Genomic DNA, 14948 nt, shown 5'->3' with positions numbered 1-14948 from the left:
TCACAATGCACTAGATGCACTGAGAACCATCAGGGATGCTGAGAGCATCACAAGTAGGAATTTTAGGTGCCCTTGTAAGCTAGCCCCATGTACGCGTGTTTGGCCAATTTCCCTCTGAACCTTTCCTGTCCATTATGCTGATAAAGAAAAGCAATTCTTTCATTCTTTCAATGGGCAGATCCACCTATTTCATTGTTGCACATGTGCTTATTTAAAAATTATTTCCTGTCAGAGCTGGATTCCTTTTGCAGACGTAATCCCTGTCCTTTCCTGTACAATGCTTCACTTCCAAGTATGTGTGTGCACATTGCAGGGCGTGTAACCAGACACTCAGCCTTTTCTCTGTGTTTATATTGGAGATGCAAATAAGTCAATGAGGGCATGTACATGCATCTTCATTGACCTCGTGGAGACAGAGAGAAGACAGTTTTTGCACAGGGGTAATGCACTTGCTCTCTCTCTCCCTCCCTCCTCTCTCTCTCTCTCCCCCCCCCCCCCCAAGAGGGATGTGAATGCAGCCTTTTCTATTGCAGAAACCAACATCCCCTCCATTAACTCCATCTCCATTTTCTGCTACCGTCTGAAAGCAGGCAGTGTAATCAAGGACCTTTACACTCCGGCAATTCTTTAGTCTCTCCTCTCCCACCCAACAGAAGATAAAAGAACTTGAAAACACTTCCACCAGGCTCAAGGATAGCCTCTATCCTAATGTTATCAGACTCTTGAACAAACATTTCATATGCTGAAGTTGCATACTTGAGCTTCCAGTCTACCTCAACAAGGCCCTTGTACTTCATTTGTGCCCCTGCACTGATCAATCTCTGAATTCTGCGTTCTGCTTTCCTTTTTTATTATTTCCATATACTCATGTATGGAATCGTCTGTCTGAATGGCGTGCAAGTAAAAAAGTACCTTGATACGTGTGACAATAATAAACCAATGCCAATTCCTTAAGACCTCCCTTTTGGTCCAAGACCAAGCGAGATGGTGTGGGAGTGTGGTCACTTCTTGCACTCTGCTTTCTTCATATCTACTCATCACTTCCATTATTTTTGTTGTTCTGTCTTGTTGGAAACTGCCTCTCTAAGATCCCCCAAGGTCATACACATTGCCTGAGTATATTATCAATCTATCATAGCTTCTGTCGTCCTCTCCTTCTTTTACCTTCTATTTCAGCTAACATGAGAGTCTTCTCCAAGGAACCCTGTCTTCTCATGATGTGGCCAAAATATTTGAGATTTTGTCTCATAATCAAGTCTCCTAGTGAGCAGTCTGGCTGTATTTCTTCAGGTATTGACTTGCTGGATCTTCTTGCTGTCTAACAAACTCTTAACACTTAACACTTCTATTATACTCTATTAGTAATTCTTGGAGAAATAGAACTTAACAATGATCTTTTTAAATCTACTTACAGGTCTATTGATCTTTCCACCTCCAGGACCCACAGGGAAGGCTACTGAATGGTTCCCTAATGAATAAGATGGTCTCTTGACCTCACAGTCTACCTCGTTATGACCATGCACCTTATTGTCCATCCGCACCGCACTTTCTCTGTGACTCTTAACTCTTTATTCTGCATTCTGTTATTGTTTCCCCTTGTACTGCCTCAATGCACTCGTGTAATGATTGATCTGTATGGATGGCATGCAAAACATATTTGTTCATTGTACCTCGGTATTTGTGACAATAATAAACCAATGTACAGTTCACAATTGAATGTATTTGATTACCTCCTTATGTGGATCACCATGAGAGACGTGGTTAACTTAACCCACCAATATTATGGGTGCTATATAAATGCAAATTATTGCCATGGCTACCTATTATGTCAGGAATGTTGTCCCTCTAGTGCAACGTGCCCAGTGGAGAAAGCTGGGTGTTGGTAAGGGGTAGTGGTGGTGATGAAATAGCGCACTCCGTAGACAATGCATGCCTGAATAGTGAAAAGCATCTCCCCTCAGGTGCCTTGGCAATACAGGTGATGGTAAAGAATGCTTCTGATCATGAAATATCTGCTGTAACGTAATATCTGCGATGCAGTGATTGTAAATCAGGTTACAGCAGGTTGCATTCCTCAGTCGCAGATTCCTTGATGAAACACAACCTGTTCCATCGATTGCTTCCACATTCCTCCATCCGTGCTGCTATGCCACAGCTCAACTAGGCAGCAGATCCCAAAGGTGCTGGCAAAATCCCAGCGGGGAAACACCGTGCCCCTTGTCTAAACACACATCAGCAACAAGATTGTACATATGGAAGTATCAACAACGAGAAGGAAGACCACTGTGTTGGCATGGTTGAGTTGAGCTGATCGCACGTTGTATTGACACAGAACAGTACCACACAAAACAGACCGTCCAGCCCCTGCCAAACTCAATGTCAAATTACATAGATAATTTCTGCCTGCAAGATACATATCCCTCAATTGCCTGCATATTTATGTGTAAGGGAGGTTTCGATTTTTATGTTACTGCGGAGGCTAATTAAAATGGCGTTTTTGTTATGTTAATCTGGGGAATGCGGCTTTGTTGTGCTTTAACGCTGAGAAAGTTTGCACTAGCAGCTTATTGTGGTTTAGAGTGTGATAAGAGAGTGCTATTAACCAATTGGGATAGTTGTTATGGTTTTGGTGTATTTGAAGATACTGTATGCGCGGGGTTTTGGGGCAGAAGGCGGGAGAGCGAGACAGAGGATGGACCAGGTGCTGTGAGTCCGCTAACGGGGTCGGACCCCGAGCGGGACTTTCGGCGAGGAGAGGAGATGGACTCGTGTGGAGCGTCTGGTCGACCACCGTTGTTGGTCCCAGGCGGCCGGTCAAGGTGGTCCGAGGGGTCACAGGGTGAAGAAGAAGGTCCTTGAGCTCCAACGGTTTTTGTGCACGAAGAGATTGAACTTTGATAAGTGTGGCGCCTTTTATTTTCCTTTTATATTTTATTCTCTTTTAATTATATAGTTCCAGTAATATCTATAAACTGTAAATCATTTAATTGCATCTGATGTAATGTCTGTTATTTGGGCGGGGTGGGATACCTCACACAGCATCCACACAAACGAATTACCCAGTTTGGCGGGGCCGAGGCTGTTTCCCTAGACGACAGCGAGCCGAGCGACCCTGAGGGTGGCCAGGGGGGCTGCATTGTGGGGGCTCGTCCGGGATGCTTCAGTCTGTTGGTATGCTGTGTGGGTGCCCTGATTAAATCCGTAATGTGTGTCTCTGTGGGTTATTTGCTGTTGATTGCTGTATGCGTTGTGGGTGCAGTCTTTGTTCGAGTTCAGACTAGCATTGACGAGTTAGAGGTGGCACTCGGGGCTGTCCATGCAGTTGGGAGAGAGAGGAAACAGTGGTCTGATTTGGAGGTAGAGTCTGCAAATAAATGTTCTAGCTCTGGCAGCCTCCGCCTGGCACTGGGGATAGTGTCCACCCCAGGAGGGGCGGAGACGTGTGAGACGTGGGCGGAGCGGATCTCTCTGTTGTCAGATGAGTGGCAGTGCTTGGTTGAGGGAGAGCGACAGGGATTGGTTGAAAGTTTGAGTAGGCGGGCTGGTGACGGTGTTAGAGCTGTCAGGTTCACTTACACCGTAGTGACAGCTGTCAGTTATTTGAAAGAGGGGGGAAAGTTTTCAGTGTGTCTTCTCTGGCGAGGAGGGCGGCTAAATTGCTTGTAGTGCCAGGGGGATCATTTCAGGGGATCAGTTGTTCAGCTGATCAGAGAGGTGTCGGGAAACTTAGTGGAGGCCCAGTGGGGGTACGGCCTGCGGTCTCTGGGGAAGCACGTTCCTAGCAATGTACCACTGAACTTCCGAAAGGAAAAGACCCTATTCCTGAAGGCTTAGAGGGACCACGCCCCAGGGTGTCGTTATGAATAGAGGGAAGCGATGCTAAAGCTATCCTCGACCCCGGCGCACAGATCAAGTTGTTGTACAGTTCGTTTTACAACCGGTGTCTGAAGCATTTATCCTTGACAACCACAAGGGCACCGGAGACTTTGGGTACCAGTGCCGGTAATTATCCAGAAGACGATGATTGGTTAATGACCCTGGAGTTCATGGAGGCATTTTCTGGGCACCCAGCGTGTCGAGTTGCTTCTGAGGACGTGTGTAGCAGCCTTGAGCCAGTACCGAATTTAAATGAGACCCAGCGGTGGTACGGCTTGGAGAAAGTAGCTGAGGGTGAGACTCTCTTAGTAGATGCTCCAAACCACCACGAGGGAGGGGAGTTGACCGCTGAAGACACCTCAGTGAGAGAGAGGTCGCGGCAACTGAACCTTAAAGTCTCCGACATGCAATTTTGTATCTGTTTCTACCACCACCATGACAGTCTGTTCCAGGCACCTATCATTCTCCATGTAAAAAACTTGCCCCACGCATCTGCCTTGAACTTTCCATCTCTTACCTCAAATGCATCACTCTAGTATGTGACAATTCCACCCTGGGAAATTACTGTGGCTGTCTACCCTATCTATGCTTCTCACAATATTCAAAACATCTATCAGGTCTCCTCTCAGTCTCTGACACTCCAGACAAAATCCAAGATTACCCAATCTCTCCTTTGAGCTCACACCCTCCAATCCAGGCTACATCTTGATCAACCTCTTCAATACCCTTTCCAAAACCTCAACATCATTCCTGTAAATCGGATGCCCAGAATTGCACTCAAATATGGTCCAACCATAACAGGGTGATTAGAACTACACCCAGTACTCCTAATACAGCCTCAACAATGGCCTTTACCTCTGTAACTCTGAGTAATTGAAGAAGTTGGAATCATTCTCCTTGGACCACAGGGGTGATGAGGGAATTTAACATCTCAGAGAGATGTGAATTCACAGGGTCATAGTCCTACAGCATAACAAGAGGTCCTTCCACCTACCGTGTCCATGCTGACCAAATGCCCAGACGTACTAATCCCAGGTGGTCTACTCAGCTCATCTGGATACTTCGTCAATGCTGTGTGAGTATCTGCCTCCACTGGGTCACTCAGGCAGTGTGTTCCAGATGAAGTTGACCGGACCTACTCTGTCGAAGAATGAGAGGTGAAGCAGACAATTTTCTATGGAACTTCAACACGATAGATACTGGGATCGTATTTCCCCTGACTAGGAAGTCTAGAATCAGGATCCACCATCTAAAAATGAAGGATCAGCCATTCAGAACAGAGCTAACAGGCTTCTACCCCAGGAAGCTGCATAGAACCAGTCAAAGAGTGCATTCAGTATAAGAGGGCAAACAGTTAGGAACTAGACCTCAAGTAAAAACAGTGACTGCTGGAGACACCTGGCAGGCACCAGCATCTGTGGAGACAGAAGTGGTCTATGTTTCAAGCTAAAGATCTTCAGGAATGATCTCCACCAAAGGTGGACAATGGTTGATGGTGCATTAAAGTCCAAATTGACTGAGCCAAATGAAATTGTATGGGGTTTATAATTCTTCTTCATCCTTAAAACCCTTATTACTTCTTCACCCTATCTGTGGTCCACCCTTTGCACCATAGAAAGCATCCTATCCAGATATATGGTGACACAGGAGATGGCAGGTGCTGCAACAGTGAAAATGCTGGAGGATCTCAACTGGTCAGGGAGCATTTGTGGAGAGAGACGGAAAGTTGACATTTCCGGTCGAGACCTTTCATTAGAACTGGCTATCCAGGTGCATCATATCTCTGACCAAGGTGGCAAGAAACTGGAGAGAGTTGTGTGGACATAGCACAGCATCTCGCAGGGATCAGCCTCCCCTCCATGGGCTCTATCTACACATCCCAATGCCTCAGTTAAGCAGTCAACAATCCCTTCCTCCCCAGAAATCCCTCCTTCCCCCCCCCCCAGGGGATACAAAAACAAGCGAAAGTCAGGCTCAAGGAGAGTTTCTATTCTACAGTTATGACTATCGAATGGTCCCTTTGTATGATAAGATGGACTCTTGACCTCATAACCTACCTCGTTATGTCCTTGCATCTTCTTGTCTACCTGAGCTGCACTTTCTCTGTAACAGTATATTCTGCATTCTATTATTCTTTTCTTCTGTACTTTGATGCACTGGTGTCATAGAGAAATACAATACAGAAACGGACTTATCAGCCCACCTAGTCTGTCAAACTATTAATCTGCCTAGTCTCTGATTTTGTGAAATAATCTATACAGATTGCATGCGATGACAAAGTTTTTCATGTAGATGTGACAATAATGAACCAATTTAACAGATTTCACCCATCCTAATACAACGAGGCATCAGTAGAATCAAAGATGAGTTCAAATAACCATCACTCTAAACCGTGCCTCAAGCCAGAATCGTTTCAGCTAAAGTAACTTAATCATTAGTGAGTCACTGCATAGCAAGAATCTCTAAACCTTGTAACTGGCTGCACTCAAACTTCCTGTAACAGGGTGTGTGAGGCGTACGACTGCTCTCTGGTACAACTACAGGAAAGTGCTTTGCGGGCTAGTTAGTCATTTTAAGATGCTCCTAATTGATATTATTGGTTGTGTACATTACAACATCACAACTTTATACACCACAGTCAGACCAACCTGCTTAAGATGACTCCAATATAGAGTCATGGCATCATAGAATACTACAGCATAGAAACAGGCAGTTCACTCCAACTAGATAGTACCAAACTGTTATTTTGTCTAGTCCCATCCAAGTACTTATCCAAACATCTCTTAAATGTTTCATTCCAAACCACATCCACAATTTCTGCTAGCAGCTCGTTGCACACTTGCACCATCCTCTGAATAAAGAAGTTCCCCCTCAGATTCCCATTAAATATTTCAGCTTCCACATTTAACCTATGACCTCTAGTTCTAGTCTCACCCAACTTCAGTGAAAAAAAGCCTGCTTGCATTTACCCTATCTATACCCCCTCATTAATTTGTGTACCTGTATCAAATCTCCCCTCAGTCTCCAGGGAATAAAGCCCAAACTCAGTGAACCTTTCCTTATTACTCAGGTCCTCCAGTCCCAGCAACATCCTTGTAAACTTTCTCTGTACTTTTTCAATCTTATGATATCTTTCCTTTAGGTACAAACATATAGATGATCAAAACTGGACACAATTAGGCCTCATCAACATCTTATACAATTTCAACATAACATCCCAACTCCTGTACTCAACGTTTTGTTTTAGAAAGACCAATGTGCCAAAAGCTTTCTTTATGATCTATAATGCCACTTCCAAGCAATTATGGACCTGTATTCCAAGATCCCTTTGTTCTACTACACTCCTCAGTGCCCAACCATTCATTGTCTAAGTCCTAGCCTGGTTTCTCCTGCCAAAGTACAACACTTTACACTTGTCTACATTAAATTCCATCGGCCATTTCTTGGCCCATTTTTCCAGCTGGTCCAGAACCCAGCATTGATAGCCTTCATCGCTGTGCCCCCAAACTTGCCGTCAACTGCAAATTTGCTGATCCAGTTTCCTCCATTATCATCCAAATGATTCATGTAGATGAAAAACATGAACAGTCCCAGCACTGATCCCTACAGCATGCAACTAGTCATGGGACCCCAGTCAGAGAGGCAACCATTTACTATCACCTCCATGAAGCCAATGTCGAACCCAGATTACTACTTCATCCTGAATGCCAGGAGAGTGAACTTTTTGGACCAGCCTCTCATGAAGGTCTTTCTCAAAGCAACACCACAATCACTCTCCCCTCAAGCCCTGCAAGGATTTTAATTTTCAAGTGAAAATTCTGCTCCTCTTTGACCTTTTCTGTTAAATCTGTTTCCACGCCCTTTAAGATCACAAGATGTAAGATATAGGAGTCGAGTTAGGCCATGCAGCCCAATGTGTCTGCTCCAGCATTCCATCATGGGTGGCTTATTATCCCTCTCATTCTCCTGCCTTCTCCCCATAGCCTTTGACACCCTTACTAATCGAAAACCTATCAACCTCCGCTTTAAATATACCCAGTGATCTGGCCTCCACAGTTGTCTGTGGTAATGAATTCCACAGATTAACCACCCTTTGGCCAAAGAAATTCCTCCCTACCTCTGTTCTAAAGTGACTTGCTTCTATTCTGAGGCTGTGCTTTCTGGCCCTAGACTCTCCACTATACAGGGCATTTTCTCCACGTCTATTCTATCCAGTCCTTTCAATATTCCATAAGTTTCAATGAGATCCTCCTTATTCTTCTAAACTCCAGCGAGTACAGGCCCAGAGCCATCAACCGCTCCACATGTGAAAAGCCTCTCGTCCCCACAAGTATTCTTGTGGACCTCCTCTGGACCCTCTCCCTGTTAAGGCAGCAAATTCCTGATCAACGTAAGGTAATGAATCCTTGATTATCACAACTTACTGTTGAGTCATATATTCCGCTCTGTCTTCATTTCTTCCAGTCATTTGCTTATTTATTGCAATAGAGAGGGAGGTCATGCCCAGAAGGACAGTTCAACCAGTCCCATTCCCACTCTCCTTCCTTCCCAGGATTCTGTGTCACATTCTCTTTCCCTCTCACACGCCCCCACCAACATCCCTTTGAATCTTAAAGTCTGCAGCAGCCAAACCAAAACCAAAAAATTGTCACAGCTGGCGACCCTACGGTTTTGAGATTCTTGCGTGACGCACCCTCACTCCAATAATGTTGCTCCAAGAGTCACGGATATGTATTTAATCCTTCATTAGCATTTAGCAAACATACCATCTTGAAGTGATGAAACTTAAGTGTCCCCACCTGAGAAAACGCCTGATTCGATGGATGAGGGGAAGAGAAGAGGTGAAAAGACGAGTGTTGCAGGGAACGTGGTAAGATGGGGAATGTTTGATGGGAATGAAAGAACTACTAATGGAGTTGCCAAGTGAAATGTGGAAAGGAGAAGAGAGGAGTGGATGTGTCTGGTGGAAGAATCCCTTCAAGGACATTTCAAAGAACAATCTATTGAGTATGGACACTAATGAGGACCAAGGGAAACCTCTGGAATCCTTGGTTCCAGAGAAGAAGGGCTGAGACCAGAGGGACAGGAAGTGTTCACCCTCAAACAGCTCCCATTCACTCATTGACCAGATCGCCTATTCACAGCCTGTCCGCAGTTCATTGCTCCCTCCTTGACAAATCCGGTCAAGATGGCGCCAGCATACAACCCTCCCACAGTCGACATCTTCTAGGTAGCAAACAAAAATAGCTTTTTCACTTCGTTTACATCTGTTTTCACCTTAAATGTGTTTCTGGGACTGTTAGAGGCTGTGATTCATAGCCTGGAAATCATTTGAATGATCCAAGGCCTTCCTGGCTCCGAGAAGATTCTGGGAAGCGAGCGCATACTCGGACGGCCTTGGTACGAAGAAACTTTGAGACAGGACGTGAGCCGATATTCAGCTCCATTTCGCCGTTTAAAGCCTCTATTAATTGCTGATTAAAGCTTCGAGGAAGAAGAGACATCGAGGCGAATGCAGAAGGCGAGCGAGAGTTCAGCGCTCACTGCCTGCCATTTGATCGCTGCCAGAAAAGGAGTCTGTGAGCGGCCTATCGCTGTGTGGCTCACTGTGGCAGGCAGGTAGGCCTCGCTGCCTCATGTGGTGTCCTCTTTTGATGAATGTTGGTGATATTGTAAAATAGTATCGTAGTTCTGCGTTCATGGATTGGATTATAATGTTTATGGATTGTGGAATTTTTCAGACTGATGGTTTTTATATTCTGTATTTTTATTGCCTGTTCCTTTTCTTTTTCTTGTGCGAGGACAGAGTGTTTGGGGGTTGATGTTTTTGTGCAGGGAGGGATTTTTTTTGAGGGGGACGTCAATGTTCCTGTTCTGTTTTGGGCAGAGAGAGGGGGTTTTGTGGGGGGCGGGGTTGGTGATCGAGATGCCATTCATTTTTGTACAGTGAGGAGATGAGTTTGATGTTTCTCTCTGAATGATTTTCATGTTTTTCTTGTTTCGTGGCTACTTGGAAAAATACAAACTTCAGAATTGTATATGGAAACATGTTTTGATAATAAACGAACCTTTGATCCTTTGAACCTCTAAGCTGTGCGGGTGCACAGCCATGCAGTAACTGAAATGCCCCCATGCACATAGCCTTTGTTGCCACACAGTTGGAATTTTCTTTTATATGAGAACAACGACGAAAGTGTTGTTGTAAAAATATCACAGTATTACTAAGGTTTCAAATTTGTCGTTTCTGAGAAAGTTAAGACTGGTTCACTGATACAATGTACTACATGCTTAGAAATAAAGAATTTGAAGAATTATTGATTCTTGTTGACATCGCTGGAACATTTGAAGCTGACTGTAAACATGGAGTCAGTGTTATGAACTCAGTCAAATGTAAGTACAGAACATAGAACATAGAATAGTACAGCACAGTACAGGCCCTTTGGCCCACAATGTTGTGCCGACCCTCAAACACTGCCTCCCATATAAGTCCCCACCTTAAATTCCTCCATATACCTGTCTAGTAGTCTCTTAAACTTCACTAGTGTATCTGCCTCCACCACTGACTCAGGCAGTGCACTCCACGCACCAACCACTCTCTGAGTAAAAAACCTTCCTCTAATATCCCCCTTGAACTTCCCACCCCTTACCTTAAATCCATGTCCTCTTGTATTGAGCAGTGGTGCCCTGGGAAAGAGGCACTGGCTATCCACTCTATCTATTCCTCTTATTATCTTGTATACCTCTATCATGTCTCCTCTCATCCTCCTTCTCTCCAAAGATTAAAGCCCTAGCTCCCTTAATCTCTGATCATAATCCATACTCTCTAAACCAGGCAGCATCCTGGTAAATCTCCTCTGTACCCTTTCCAATGCTTCCACATCCTCCCTATAGTGAGGCGACCAGAACTGGACACAGTACTCCATGTGTGGCCTAACCAGAGTTTTATAGAGCTGCATCATTACATCGCGACTCTTAAACTCTATCCCTCGACTTATGAAAGCTAACACCCCATAAGCTTTCTTAACTACCCTATCCACCTGTGAGGCAACTTTCAGGGATCTGTGGACATGTACCCCCAGATCCCTCTGCTCCTCCACACTACCAAGTATCCTGCCATTTACTTTGTACTCTGCCTTGGAGTTTGTCCTTCCAAAGTGTACCACCTCACACTTCTCTGGGTTGATCTCCAGCTGCCACTTCTCAGCCCACTTCTGCATCCTATCAATGTCTCTCTGCAATCTTTGACAATCCTCTACACTATCTACAACACCACCAACCTTTGTGTCGTCTGCAAACTTGCCAACCCACCCTTCTACCCCCATATCCAGGTCGTTAATAAAAATCACGAAAAGTAGAGGTCCCAGAACAGGTCCTTGTGGGACACCACTAGTCACAATCCTCCAATCTGAATGTACTCCCTCCACCACCACCACCCTCTGTCTTCTGCAGGCAAGCCAATTCTGAATCCACCGGGCCAAACTTCCCTGGATCCCATGCCTTCTGACTTTCTGAATAAGCCTACCATGTGGAACCTTGTCAAATGCCTTACTAAAATCCATATAGATAACATCCACTGCACTACCCTCATCTATATGCCTGGACACCTCCTCAAAGAACTGTATCAGGTTTGTTAGACACGATCTGCCCTTCACAAAGCCATGCTGATAGTCCCTGATCAGACCATGATTCTCTAAATGCCCATAGATCCTACCTCTAAGAATCTTTTCCAACAGCTTTCCCACCACAGACATAAGGCTCACTGGTCTATAATTACCCGGACTATCCCTACTACATTTTTTGAACAAGGGGACAATATTCACCTCCCTCCAATCCTCCGGTACCATTCCCGTGGACAACGAGGACATAAAGATCCTAGCCAGAGGCTCAGCAATCTCTTCCCTCGCCTTGTGGAGCAGCCTGGGGAATATTCCGTCAGGCCCCGGGGACTTACCCATCCTAATGTATTTTAACAACTCCAACATCTCCTCTCCCTTAATATCAACATGCTCCAGAACATCAACCTCATTCATATTGTCCTCACCATCATCAAGTTCCCTCTCATTGGTGAATACCGAAGAGAAGTATTTATTGAGGACCTCGCTCACTTCCACAGCCTCCAGGCACATCTTCCCACCTTTATCTCTAATCGGTCCTACTTTCACTCCTGTCATCCTTTTGTTCTTCACATAATTGAAGAATGCCTTGGGGTTTTCCTTTACCCTACTCGCCAAGGCCTTCTCATGCCCCCTTCTTGCTCTTCTCAGCCCCTTCTTAAGCTCCTTTCTTGCTTCCCTATATTCCTCAATAGACCCACCTGATCCGTGCTTCCTAAACCTCATCTATGCTGCCTTCTTCCACCTGACTAGATTTTCCACCTCACTTGTCACCCATGGTTCCTTCACCCTACCATTCTTTATCTTCCTCACTGGGACAAATTTATCCCTAACATCCTGCAAGAGATCTCTAAACATTGACCACATGTCCATAGTACATTTCCCTGCAAAAACATCATCCCAATTCACACCCACAAGTTCTAGCCTTATAGCCTCATAATTTGCCCTTCCCCAATTAAAAATTTTCCTGTCCTCTCTGATTCTATCCTTTTCCATGATAATGCTGAAGGCCAGGGAGCGGTGGTCACTGTCCCCCAGATGCTCACCCACTGAGAGATCTGTGACCTGACCCGGTTCATTACCTAGTACTAGATCTAGTATGGCATTCCCCATAGTCGGCCTGTCCACTTACTGTGACCGGAATCCATCCTGGACTCACTTAACAAACTCTGCCCCATCTAAACCCTTGGAACTAATCAGGTGCCAATCAATATTAGGGAAGTTAAAGTCACCCATGATAATAACCCTGTTATTTTTGCAGCTTGCCAAAATCTGCCTCCCAATCTACTCCTCTGTATCTCTGATGCTACCAGGGGGCCTATAGAATACCCCCAGTAGAGTAACTGCTCCCTTCCTGTTCCTGACTTCCACCCATACTGACTCAAAAGAGGATCCTGCTATATTACCCACCCTCTCTGTAGCTGTAATAGTATCCCTGACCAGTAATGCCACCCCTCCTCCCCCTTTGCCCCCCCCTCTATCCCTTTTAAAGCACTGAAATCCAGGAATATTGAGAATCCATTCCTGCCCTGGTGCCAGCCAAGTCTCTGTAATGGCCACTACATCATAATTCCATGCATGTATCCAAGCTGTCAGTTCATCACCTTTGTTCCTGATGCTTCTTGCATTGAGGTACACACATTTCAGCCCTTCTCCCTCACTGTCTTTACACCGTCTATTCTGCTTCTCTTTCCTCAAAGCCTCTCTGTATGTTAGATCTGGCTTTACTCCATGCACTTCTTTCACTGCTCTATCGCTCTGGGTCCCATCCCCCTCGCAAATTAGTTTAAACCCTCCCGAACCATGCTAGCAAACCTACCTGCAAGGATATAGCTCCCTCTCGAGTTCAGGTGCAACCCATCCAATCTGTACAGGTCCCACCTTCCCCAGAAGAGATCCCAATGATCTAAAAATCTAAAACCCTGCTCCCTGCACCAGCTCCTCAGCCATGCATTCAACTGCCATCTCCTCCAGTTCTTACCATCACTGTCACGTAGCACTGGCAGCAATCCTGAGAACACCACCCTTGAGGTCCTGTTCTTCAGCCTTCTGCCTAGTTCCCGAAACTCACACTTCAGAAACAGACTAGAAGTGGAGCATCTGTATGATCCAATGAGGATTAAGATGTATCTTTCAACAAGGGATATGGTGAGAGGGCAGGTGTATGGGGCTGAAAGAGATCTGGGATCAGCCATGATGAAATGACAGAGCAAACTCGATGGGATGAATGGCCTGATTCTGTTCCTATGTCTTATAGTCTTATGGTCTTCATCTGGATGCCAAATTAATCTGGACTGTGTTTATAGACAATGGATTTGTAATAAAGACAGATGAGAAAAAGTTTACAAAACCTGGAAGATTTAATGCCATCCCCTTCTCACAATTCCTCCGTCTCCGCCGCATCTGCTCTCAGGATGAGGTTTTTCATTCCAGGACGAAGGAGATGTCTTCCTTTTTTAAAGAAAGGGGCTTCCCTTCCTCCACCATTAACTCTGTACTCAAATGCATCTCTGCCATTTCACGCACATCTGCTCTCACCCCATCTTCCCGCCACCCCACTAAGAATACGGTTCCCCTTGTCCTTACCTACCACCCCACCAGCCTCCGGATCCAACATATAATTCTCCGTAACTTCCGCCACCTTCAACGGGATCCCACCACCAAGCACATCTTTCCCGCCCCCCTTTCTGCTTTCCACAGGGATTGCTCCCTACGCGACTCCCTTGTCCATTCGTCCCCCCCATCCCTTCCCACCAATCTCCCTCCCAGCACTTATCCTTGTAAGCGGAACAAGTGCTACACATGCCCTTACACTTCCTCCCTTACCACCATTCAGGGCCTCAAACAGTCCTTCCAGGTGAGGCGAAACTTCACCTGTGAGTCGGCTGGTGTGATATACTGAGTCCAGTGCTCCTGATGTAGCCTTCTATATATTGGTGAGACCCGATGCAGACTGGGAGACCATTTCACTGAATGCCTACGCTCTGTCCGCCAGAGAAAGCAAGGTCTCCCAGTGGCCACACATTTTAATTCCACGTCCCATTCCCATTCTGATATGTCTATCCACGGCCTCCTCTACTGTAAAGATGAAGCCACACTCAGGTTGGAGGAAGAACACCTTATATACTGTCTGGGTAACCTCTAACCTGATGGCATGAACATTGATTTCTCTAACTTCCGTTAATGCCTCTCCTCCCCTTCTTACCCCATCCCTTATTTATTTTTATTCCCCCCTTTTTTTCTTCTCTCTCTGTCCTTCTCACAATTACTCCTTGCCTGCTCTTCATCTTCCTCTGGGCCACCCTCCCCCTTTCTTTCTCCCTAGGCCTCCTGTCCCATGATCCTCCCCTTCTCCAACTCTGTATCCCTTTTGCCAATCAACTGTCCTGCTCTTGGCTCCATCCCTCCCCCTCCTGTCTTCTCCTATCATTTCAGATCTCCCCTCCCCCTCCCACTTTC

Source organism: Mobula birostris, chromosome 4 (genome assembly GCF_030028105.1).
Source record: "Mobula birostris isolate sMobBir1 chromosome 4, sMobBir1.hap1, whole genome shotgun sequence".
NCBI lineage: Eukaryota > Metazoa > Chordata > Chondrichthyes > Myliobatiformes > Myliobatidae > Mobula > Mobula birostris.
Note: the sequence above shows the minus strand (reverse complement) of the source record.